This window comes from Phodopus roborovskii, unplaced genomic scaffold, assembly GCF_943737965.1.
Source record: "Phodopus roborovskii unplaced genomic scaffold, PHOROB, whole genome shotgun sequence".
Classification (NCBI taxonomy): domain Eukaryota; kingdom Metazoa; phylum Chordata; class Mammalia; order Rodentia; family Cricetidae; genus Phodopus; species Phodopus roborovskii.
In genome coordinates, this window is record NW_026126409.1 from 27,961,693 (window position 1) to 27,973,701 (window position 12,009).

At 37.1% G+C, this 12,009-nt stretch overlaps 2 protein-coding genes across 2 annotated transcripts in view; both read left to right on the forward strand.

Annotated features, from left to right (window-relative positions):
* Positions 1-12,009, forward strand: part of Saraf (store-operated calcium entry associated regulatory factor) — a 735,200-nt gene that overhangs the window by 335,795 nt on the left and 387,396 nt on the right. The window lies entirely within an intron of this gene.
* The window catches only part of Gtf2e2 (general transcription factor IIE subunit 2), a 45,834-nt gene that overhangs the window by 6,074 nt on the left and 27,751 nt on the right, over positions 1-12,009 (forward strand). The gene's annotated exons all lie outside the window — the stretch shown is intronic.

Below are 12,009 nucleotides of genomic sequence, written 5' to 3' on the forward strand. Positions count from 1 at the left end.
TGGTCTCTGTTCTCAAGGGCTTGTCTGGATGTGACTCTTAGCAGTCTTTACCGGTTTTGTATTCTTGGGGAGAAAGAGGCATAGTGAATCTGGTCAGTTTTAGGGACTTCCTGAAGCTATTTTGAGTTGTTTACTTCCTATCTTGTGCTTCCCTGCAGGATGGGAACTGCTGCTCAGCCACAATCCTCTTAACATACCAGCTATTCTGCATTTATTTTCAGCCTTTGTGTGTATGAACTTAAAATGGCATCTATTATAATATTAACTAATTAGAGCTGGGGAAATGATGGCTCAGTTCATTTACGTAATCATAAAAGCACACACATACCAACACACAAAATAAAATTTTCGAATACAAAATGCTATTCTGTTTTGTAATAGTATTAAGTGGCCTTTTAGTCCAATAAGATGACTTCGTATATTTAGTCATTTTTTTTTTTTGTTTTTTCCTTTTTGCTGTACTAGGGTTTGAACCCAGATGTGCAGGTTTCTCAGCCCCCAGATGCTTGCTCCCTTTTTCAGAGTGAATCTGTTTCATTCACCTTTTATTTGAACATTTTTATGTGTATGAGTGTTTTACGTGTATATATGTATGTGTATCATAGGCATGCAGTGTCTGCGGAGGGTAGGAAAGGGAGGTGGATCTCCTGGAACTTGGGTTACAGCTAGTTGTGAGCTGGCTTGGGGATACTGGGAATTGAACCCAGGTCCTCTGAGAGAGCAGCAAGTGCTCTTAACTGAGCCATCTCTCCAGCTCCTGTTTCATTTGCTTTTTAAGATGTGATTAAAAATTAGAAATAGTCTTATTTTACATCCCAGTTCCCTCTTTCTCCCATGTGATTAAATATTTTTTAACAATTTATGTGGCTTCGTGTGTATCTGTGCACCACAAATGTGGCTGGTGCCTGGGGAAGCCGGAAAAGGGACTTGATTGCCCTGGAACTGTAGTCACAAACTGAGCTGCAATGTGGGTGTTGGGAATTTGAACCTGGGTTCTCTAGAAGAGCAGCAAATGTTCTTAGCCAGTAAGTGATCTTTTCAGCCCCAATGTAGTTTTTAAAATAGCATATATTTTAATTTAATCCATTAAAATAATAGATTTCATTATGACATTTTTATACATGGCTAGAAGTGATTTATTCTGAGATAATTTCCTGAGGTAAATTTGTAGCTGTTGTTTATGGCCTAAAGGTTGTTTAATGGTTTTCTTAGATTTTCTCATTGGTAATAGCAAAGCAATATTAAGATTGTAAAATATATACTCTATATAGCCATTGGGATATTAAATAAAATGGGATGGAGAGAGATAGCTTAGCTGTTATGAACACTTGCTGTTCTTGCAGAGGAGCCAGGCTTAATTCTCTGTGTGCACATGGCAGTTTAGGTCTCTTACCTCCAGTTCCAGAGCATCTGTTGCCCTCTTCTGGTCTGTGTGGGTAGCAGGCACACAGGTAGTGCACGTGAACACAGGTGAAATGTCCATATGCATATATTTGTATGCTTTAGCCAGGGTCTTACTGGCCTTGAGCTTGTGGCAGTCTTCTTGCCTGTCTGGGATTACAGGCGTATACCACCACACCTGGCATAGGACCTGGCATCACATTCCTTTTTTAGAAGTGTGTGCTAGCACTTGTGCCATGGAATTTGTATAAAGGCCAGACGACAACTGCAGGTGTCTTTCATTGCCTTCCACTAGAAACAGGGTGTCTTGTTGTTGTGTAACTTTGCTATCTGTGTTGTCTTGTCTTTTCTATAAATGAGTGCTCTAGTGCAGCCTTGAGCTACTGGCTCTATGTGGGTTCTGTGATCTGAATTCAGGCCCTCATGGTATGGCAAGTGCTTTCCCCACTGAGTGACCTCCTAACCCCAAAGTGCCACAGTTCTCTACTACTATTATTGGTAGAGCTGGGTATGGTAAAGTAAACCTGTAATCCTAGTACTCGGGGAATGGAGGTCAGCTTGTGCTGCATTTCCAAATGCACAAAACAAAACCAAAAAACCCCAAAGCCCAAACCCCAAATGTGTATTATTACTCTGTCAGCTCTAACCAAAACGTCTCACCCCTTGGTAGTTTTCTGCATTGAGTATCTTTAGGTCTTGGTAGTGTGACTAAGAGAAGTAAAAATAATCAGCTGGGCATGGTGGTATACACTTTTAATCCCAGCACTTGGGAGGCAGAGGCAGTTGGGTCTCTGAGTTCAAGGACAGCCAGGACTACATAGAGAAACCTATCTCAAAAAAAAAAAAGTAGAGGCTGGAGAGATGGCTTTGGAGGTTAAGAGCCCTGGCTGTTCTTCCAGAGGTCCTGAGTTCAATTCCCAGCAACCACATGGTGGTTCACAACCATCTGTAATGTGATCTGGTGCCGCCTTCTGGCATGTAAGCATGCATGCAGACAGAACACTGTATATATAATAAGTATCTTAAAAAAAAAAAAAAAACCAAAAGTAAGTAAATAGATTTAAGTAAAAATATATAGTCTTAATCGGTTTTAAAGTATTGGATTTTTTTTTTTTTTTTTTAATAAATAGGGACTCTGTGCCATGGTGGCACATGCCTGTAATCCCATCATTTTAGAGGTGGAGGTTTGAGATCAGCCTGGGCTGCATATCAAGACTATCTTTCCTTCTGCCATAACAAAGGAACTCTGTGGTGGAAATGTCCCTGTTGTGGTTCCACTACCTTCCCTCCCCATCCCATCCCCACCCCCAAGGTTTCTCTGTGTAGTTATGACTGTCTTGGAACTCTCTATAGACCAGGCTGTACTCAAACTCAAGAGATCTGCTTGCCTCTGTCTCCCAAATGCTGGGAGAATTAAAGGCATGCACCAGGCTGGAAATGTTTTTTACTCTAGATTTAAAGACACATTTTAAGTAGGATTTTGCTAGTGAGAACTACTTTTTAGTCTGTGTGACCAGGCACAAGTTACTTATTCTAGCAGTTACCACTGCTTAGTTTTTAGTTTGCCTGGAAAGTGAAATACTGCTCTTCAGTATACCCAGTAGTGCATGCTGGGAGTAGTTCATGTAGTTTTGGAGTTTCTGTATTAAGTAGACTGTTAAGTTCACATTATGAATTATATATTTAATGAAGGATACACACACAAAAGTGCACATTTCACTTGTCTTCTCCAGAAATCTTTTAGCCATTCAGAGTCAATTTCATTGAAACAGCTGGCTTCAGGAAATTTTCATTTTCCTCAGAAGAGGCAGAAGGCTGGTTTAATAAAGCTTTTGTTCATCTTCTGAGGAGAACTAGACCACCTCACTGTCACGTTTTCTGATGTTGTCCATCATACTCCTGAGAGGATTCGGCTCACTCTTCAAGTCCTTCACAGTTTTGTTCTTTGCACAGCAGCAGCAGTCGAGTGCTTCATACAGGAAAGCCAGCACGACTAGGGACACCACAGTAAACATGAACAGAAGCAGGATGACGAAGCAGGCAGTGTTCCAGTTATCATGGAAAGGGTAAACTGTTTGGACTTGAAAGCCGAGGTACTGATAAACAGAGGTCGTGGTCTCATTCCAGTGGCTAGAAGCCATCCTCGAGGCCCCACTTCTTTATTGCTGTTTGGAATCTACACAGAGGGAGGAAGTGAATACATATAACCAAACTACACATTTGTGTGTTCAGATCTCAACACTAAAGTTCTTTAGTAAACTCATAGTCACCATGGATGTTACTTGTGTTCTAGCAAAATTAATACTGAATTATGTTTCAATTACACTTAGTTTTTCTGTATTTCACTTTTTAGATAATATTTGTATTTAAGATTCACACACAAAAAAGAAAAATTAAATATGGAATTCACTGCTTATGTAGGGTAAGCAATCACCATCTTGAAGCTTGACTAAAGCAGTTGTCTGTGAGCAATTACCCGTGAGAAGGCTTGTCATTACTCTTCAGCGCTTCTCAGCTTCTTGGTTTAGGGTGTTTCTGCCTTCTCTTGGCACTCTGGCAATTTTGGTTTGAATTTAGAAAGTGTAGCTGAATACAAAATAACAAAAAGCCAAATGCAGTTTTCAGTATAAGAATAAAATAAAAGTTTTAGACTTAAGTTGCCTGTGATGTGATGTTACTGTTGGGATTATTGATTAGTTCTGTAGATAATAGGTTTTGTATTCCTAAGTGACTGTGGATAGTAATTAAAGTGGATACATTTAAAGCTGCCATGAGAGCTGGGGGGGGGGGAGGGTAAAGATGCTTTCTGCTAACCCTAACCCTGAATGTGACCTCCAGGGTCTGTGTGATGACTGGAACTGACTATGCAAGTTTCCCTCTGGCCTCCATGGCATGTGAAATGTTCCCCCTGCAAAAGTAATGAATTTTTTTTTTTAAAGAAAAGATTTATTCAGTATGTATACAGTGTTCTGCCTGCAGGCCAGAAGAAGGCACCAGATCTCATTACAGATGGTTGTGAGTCACCATGTGGGTTTTGGGAATTGAACTCAGGACCTCTGGAAGAGCAGCCAGTGCTCTCAACTTCTGAGCCATCTCTCCAGCCTTAAATGTAATGAATTTTTAAAAAGCAGATAAATTTAGCTCTTTAGGAACAAATTATTAATTTCATCCAGTAAGCTAGTGAGTTAAATTTGTTTTTATACTACTGGGCTCCTTCCTTGGCCCCTATTTTTTGTTTTTGTTTTAATCTTTTTATAGCTCATGTTAGTCTTCAATTTTGTATGTAGTTAAGGCTGATCTTGAACTTGGGATATTTTTCCTTTGCTTCCTAAGTGCTGGGATTATGATAGTGCATTGCTGTCCTTTGCTCATTTCAGGGTTTTTTGTTTGTTTGTTTTATTTTTTTTTCTCTGTCTAGCTTTGGAGTCTGTCCTGGAACTCACTCTGTAGAGCAGGCTGGCCTTGAACTCACAGAGATGTGAGCATGTCTCTGCTTCCCAAGTGCTGGGATCAAAGATGTGTGCCACCCCTGCCTGGCTAACTTCAGTATTTTTAAAAATTCTGTTGACCTAATACTTGTTATACTTTAACATGAAAATGTGAAGATTGAAGCTTTTCTAGTATAGAAATAATGTAATTTTTATTTTATTTTGAGATAGGGTCTCACTATGTAACTTCGACTGGCCTGGAGCTTGCTGTGGTGATCAGGCTAGCCTCAAACTCAAAGAAGTCTGCCTGCCTCTGATTTCCAAGTGCTGAGATTAAAGACATGTGCCACCATGCTCAGCCCCCATTATTTTGATTTTTAAAAAATATTTTAAAAAGTCATTAAATACCTATCCAGTTTTTAAAAATTTGCTGATATTTTTATGCTTTTTCTTTACTATGTATTTAAAAACAGGATTTTATGTGTATTTACAAGTGATTATTATCCACTGTGTACTGAGTGATTTTTCTGAACTGGAGAGATGTCTTTTATGTGTATATTCTATGTAATGAAAGCTTCAGCACAGTACATGAAGGGTATAACACCACTGGCTTTATGGTCCATGCCTGTGGTCCCAGCCAGCACCTGGGAAGCAGATAAAGGAGGGAACATGAGTTTGAGGCCAACCTAGGCTACATTGGGAGTTCTGAATGGTTTTCAGGTGTAGAGTGAGACTTTCCATTCTAAAAAGCAAAGCAGAGCGTGTAAGGAACCCAGTGTGCTCACAGTTCATTTTCATGTATGAGTTGTTGGCTTCTATCACATGTGCCACGGGAAAGCGGCTCCTAGACATTATTCAATGCAGAAATATTTCAGTACTTATTTCTAAAAGATGGGAGACTATGTTTCTAAATACAAGCACAGTGTTTACTCCTCAACTGTAAAGTCATTGGTTAAATATATCTTCCTAGTAAACAGGATTTTCAACTATTACCAAAGTTGTTTCCTAAGATTTTGTTTTCTGTTCTATATCAAGTTTGTTGTACAAAATCCCACCTCTAGCCTTTTGCTTCAGTATTTTGAAGGTTATATTTATTATCTGAAGCCAGAAGTAAAGGCTTAAATAAATGTTGTATTTTAACTTAACGCTTGTTTGTTGGTGCGCGGTCACTCTTCATTCTTGTATACAACAGATTTCATGGGTGGTATGTAATTGAATTACTTCTATTAGTTGACAGACATACAAAGTTACATTACATTGTTAGTAGGTGAGGAGTCACTTCATACTACATTTCATTTAAGCTATGTCTCTAGACTTAGGATATCAGAATTACTTTATTTGGGGCTGGAGAGATGGTTCAGTGGTTAACTGGCTGTTCTTTCAGAGAAGCTGGGTTCAGTCTCCAGCACCCACATGGCAACTCGCAACTGTCTGTAATCAGCTCCAAGTGATCTGACACCCTCACACAAATATACATGCAGACAAAACACCAATGCACATAAAATAAAAATCAAAATTACCTTATCCTTGGAATGTTCTCTTCAGATTACATTTTTTTTTTAATTGAAAATAATTTTTTTTTTCATACAATACATTCTGGTTATGGTTTCTCCTCCCCATATGTCTCCTAGTTCTCACCTTCTCTCCCATCTTGATCTGCACCCTTCCTGTTTCTCCTTAGAAAACAACTAGGCATCTCTAGAATAATAATAAAATAAGATAAAACAAAAACAAATAGGAATAATACAAAAACCAAACTAAAAAGAGCCAAAGGAAAGCACAAGAAACATAGATGCAGAGAAAAAAAAACTCATTTGTACACCTACGGATCCCATAAAAACATAAAACTGGAAGCTATAATATGTATGCAAAGGACTTGTAACTTCAAAAATGCCTTGACTTTATGAGCCAAAGAGCGTTCAAGGATGCCATTGAGTTTGTTTTGTGTTAGGCATGGGGCCTAACCTTAAGAGTGGTTTGTTTCCCCAGTGAGACTCCTTGGAGAAAACTAAATTTTCATTTACAAGAAGTGGCAGTCAGTTGGAGATAGCTTCTGAGTTAGGGATAAGAGTATGTGTGTCCATTTCTCCTTTCAGTTCTAGGATTTCATCTGATGCAAACCCTGCAGAGCACATTCTTATGGAAAAACCAGCTGCCTTGTGCTTTATGGTATGATTGCCTTACAATGCAGTGTTAAGTGATATCTCTTATGTGTGGGATGTGGATTCCCTGATGGGCTGATCCGACCTTCTCTTGAGTCTAAACACCATGGACACAAATGTACAAGTGCTCAGAAACTTGGTTAGAGACCAAATTTAGGGGTATAGGTGTGTGTAGTTGTATGTGTCATGGTTAGTTCCTTTTGACCCGATGTCTTTAATAATGGCTCCCGAGGTATGTTCATACCTCCCATGTGACTTGAAAATTTTGGTTTTTGAAGCATCTTTAAGATTTGACAGTAGTATAATGTGAATATTCATGCAAGGAACCCCTTGGGATCCCAGCATTCATGGGGCAGAGGCAGGAGAGGAGGTAGGAAGTTCATCAGTAAACTACAAAGCCAGGCCCTTCCCCATCCCTGCTCCTGTTTAGAAACCTGATTGAGCCAGATGCTTAAATTTTACTTAAGTTGTCTTTTGAACAAAACAATTCAAAATAATGTTTAAATTAAATTAAGATAAGAAGACCCAGACTTGAGGACAACTATATTTCTACCCTAGAAAGTGTACTTCATTTTCATGTGAAAATTCATATAATGATTATGCTTGCACTGATTATGTTTACCAAAGGCATGCACGTGTTTTGCTGGAAGTGTCTAAGCAGTTTAGAAAGGAGTATATATGAGTAGTGGTTTGAACAAGAGTGGTCTCTATAGGCTCAAATATTTGAATGTTCAATTACCAGGGAGTGACATTATTTGCAAAGATTAGGTGGTATGGTCCCGTTTGAGGAAGTGTGTCACTGGGGGTTTCAAAAGCCCGTGCCAGGCCTAGGCTCTCAGCCGCTGCTCCAGTACCTGAAAGTCGGCATAGTCATGGTATCTCTTCCCAGGAATAGAACAGTAACTAAGATAGTATGTTCCAGGCTTATGCTGTGTGTTATGACATTTTGCCACTTTCTACAGTATTGAAACTGATGAGGAAGTCAAAACATACTTGCTTTACTTAGCTTCTATACGTATTGAAATCAGTACAACCTGTATGATAGACATCACTTCCACCTTCAGTTTAGTTTGTATTCTTTCGAAGTATAGAAAAGCACCAGTAATCTTCGTGTGTTAGATTTATGATAAAGACTACATTTTATGGCAATGTTTTTGGTGTAATTAAGCACCCTAAAAGAAGTACACCATCAGGATTTCCTATTCTAGACTACATTTTCCCAATTAAAATTAAATTTGTATCAAGGAAATGCTATAAGTATGTTATAAAAACTGGGAGAAAATGATTAAAAATAGAAATAACAGTCTTGTACTTGGTTGGTCTGGCCTTTATAATTTTATTGTAGGAATGGGAAGCAAATTATATAATTTTTAGGTAGGTTTTATTTTGTTATTTTTGCTATATTCCCTTTACCTGTTCAACCTTTTCAAAAAGCCCCAGTGAAATATTTATGGCGATGGGTCTTGTGGTTTTGGGACCCTGGATTACCAGATTAGAAATATGATTTAGCAGATCGATAAGTAAAATAAGAAGAAAAAAATATGATTTAGCAAAAAAAGAAAGAAAAAGAAAAGAAAAAAAGAAAAAAATATGATTTAGCTCTATTTATGGTTAAAAACTTGTAAATTGAATTCCCTGGCACTTTAAAGAATACCACTTTGAAATATGATCAGTTAATCATAATATCCCTTAAATATAGAGCAGCTCATTTAATTCAAGCTCTGAGACTCTAGGATAGGGTGTACTTGAAAGATGACTTGATGAACATTACTAGACCTCCATTTATGCTAATTAGGGAATAATATTTGAAAATGTAGGCTGTTATAAATGTTTAAACAATTTGAAATTTTAAGGTGTAAATTAACTGTTATTTGACAGGTGTTTTTATATTACTTGGCTTCCATATTTTGTATAGTAAGCAAATGGTTTCTAGGTAATTAACCCTGCTGTGTTGAACCTGAGAGATGTAGTATCTTGTTACAATAGCCTTTTGAGTTTTTGAAATGATACTGTTTGTGTAACCTGAATGCTGATGAAGAAACAAAAGGAGTAGAAGTTATGAAAAGCAGAAGAACCCAAGCCATAGTAGTGAATATACTTAGCATCAAGGTAAAGGTGAAACTCAGATATTCAGATTAAGTACAGTATGTCATGGAGAGCTAGCATCTACTAAAGATTTTCATCTTCAGATCCTATTTGGTTCATTACTCTTGAGTCAGGAGAATAATTGTACTACCTAGATTTACTGTTTTTCCTTAACCAGTTCTTCTTAGGACACAATTAATTTTAAGATGTAGTTTATCAAAAAGCCTGAATTTGTATGTATCAATATCAGCATAAGAATAACTTATTTTTAATTTTTGTGTGGCTTATAATGAAAGGATATTTTAAAAGGTTTTTGTGTAATAACATGACTTGTATTTTATGGTAAGATAGGTTTTCCGTGAGGAATTTTTTTAATTATGATGTTTAGGGAAATCAACATTCTATAAATTATCTCTTTGCTTATAGTAATTATACTATATATTAACTAATTAAATATACTACATATTAACAACTCAGATAATAAGGTGTTTTTATATAAAAATTGTAACTGGTATTTTCTTGGCATTTCCTGCATTAGTACTCAAAGTCAGATATAAATAATTTGAATTATTTCTCATTTGTTAAAATATAAGCTTTCTTATAACTGCTTTCTACCAGCCAATATAATTTGCACATATAATCAAAAAGCTTCAGCCAAGGCTTTGCTATTCTAAATTTTTTTCTTTGAGAAACATCCTTTGTTAAGATAGACCGGACTTCTGAAATGAATTTGCTTTGAGAAAATGAAATTAGCAAAGACCCAGGTTAACATCAAATGCCTTTGTCTTACTTAAGGTCTGGATAGATCAGATTAGTAGAAAATGTAATGAATTTTCCATTAAGGCACAGATGGTAAGGATGCTTATCAAATAACACAAGCACAGGGCAATCGTCATTTCATGATAAAATCCTATCAAATAATGGGTTAATACATTGCTTTTACGGTTTCAGTAGGCACAAGGCTTTCTGCTTGATTTTTTTCATGGTAAACTATTTTCCTTCTGCTTCATAAGGATATGGACTACTGAATAAAAAGGATAAAATAAGCCTACCTCTTGTCTGGAAAGATGCTGTTGAAGCGATGGTATCGTCTGTTTGTAATGCAGTCTAGTGCACAGCCAAGATGGAGCTGTGCTTCTATTGGTTGGACGCATAATACAGCTGACAGTTTCCTCTGTGCTCATTTGCATTAAGCCCTGCCGTCCTGAGGAGCAGATCATTCATAAACTGAATAGAGCCCTCTGGGGTATCAGCTGACACCCTGTTTAAAATTTTGTTTTTGCCTTTAAACTAATTTTTCATATAGAAACAGATTGGTGATTTCTTACTTAGTTCTTTTTATTTTATTTTTTTTTCCTATAAAAATTCACATCCCTTTGTGAATAGTTCAGTGATAGAGCTAGAATACAGTCTCCAGAGAGGTAGTTACCTAGGAAACAGCAGCCCAGGTTAAGCATGTTGGTATAATGTTAACAGGAAATGTACATAAAATCTCATAAATAAGGTTAAAATTTACAAAAAAAAATTTTCCCCTCAGTATGTTCTCAAGTCTTGGTTTCTGAAGTTATGGATATATAGTGCTTGTATTTGGGAGAAATTTTGAGGAAACAGAATTAATGTTTTTTAGTTCTTTAAGTTATTGTAGAGTTAGTTTAGGTGGGTATTTTTTCCTAAATTTTAAGATATAGACAGCTTTTATGTTTTTAGTTGGGTCTAGGACAACTGACTGTTCAATTGATATTTTTAGTTATGGTGTTGAGTTTGGCCTGATTTAAATTTATTTTTAATTAAAGGAGTAGCTCATTTTTTAATTTAAAAAATTAGTTTTTATGTGTTTTGCCTGTGAGGGTGTAGAATCCCTAAGAACTGGAGTTGCAGACTGTTGTGAGCTGCCATGTAGGTGCTAGGAATTGAACTCGGGTCCTTTGAAAGAGTAGCCCATGCTCTTATCCTCTGACCCATCTCTTCAGCCCAAGGAGTAGCTCTTAAAAGGGGGGGGGGACTGGGTTTGGAGGTGCATGCTTTTAATTTTAATCCCAGCACTTTAGAAGCAGAGGCTGGTCTGTCTGTATAGTGATTTACAGACTACATAATGAGACCCTGTCTCAAAACAAGCACACAAATAACAAAAAAACCACCAAAAATCAAAACAACAACAACAACATAAAACCCAAAAAACAAAAAGCAACAACAACAACAAAAAAACCAAACAGTGGGGACTGGATAAATCCTTGCTATATAGATTTAAAAAGATATAGATAAATCATTACATTAATTTCTGGGACTATATAGTAGTACATGGAAATACTCCTATTACATTGCATTAATCATTGAATAGATATTTGAATGTTGATTTCTGTTGGTATTGACTTAGTACTGGGGACATTGTGGTAAGCAAACTACATGTGGTTCATAACTGATTGTGAAATTTGTTCTTTTTTGGGGGGGGCAGGGTTTCAAGGCAGGGCTTCTCTGTGTAATAGCTCTGGCTGTCCTGGAACTCGCTTTGTAGACCAGGGTAGCCTTGAACTCACAAAGATCCACCTGCCTCTGCTTCCAGAGTGCTGGGATTAAAGGTGTGCGTCACCACCACCCAGTTTTGGGGGCCTGTTCTTAATATGCTATGATTTCTTTTTTCAGTTTTACATATGCATACATACATACATATATATACACACATATACATATATGTGTATATATTTATAAATATGCATGTGTTATATATACATAGTTGTGTTTATAGCTTATATGTAATACATACATATATGCACATAGGATAAACAATAATACTGATTAAAATTCTGGTCTTGATGGTACAGGCTATCATCCCAGCTACTTAGGAGTCTGGGTGTAGGATCAAGGCCAATCTAGTAATTTAGTGAGACTGTCTAATAGTCACAGTAAGTAGGCTGGGTTTAAGCTCAGTGGTAGAC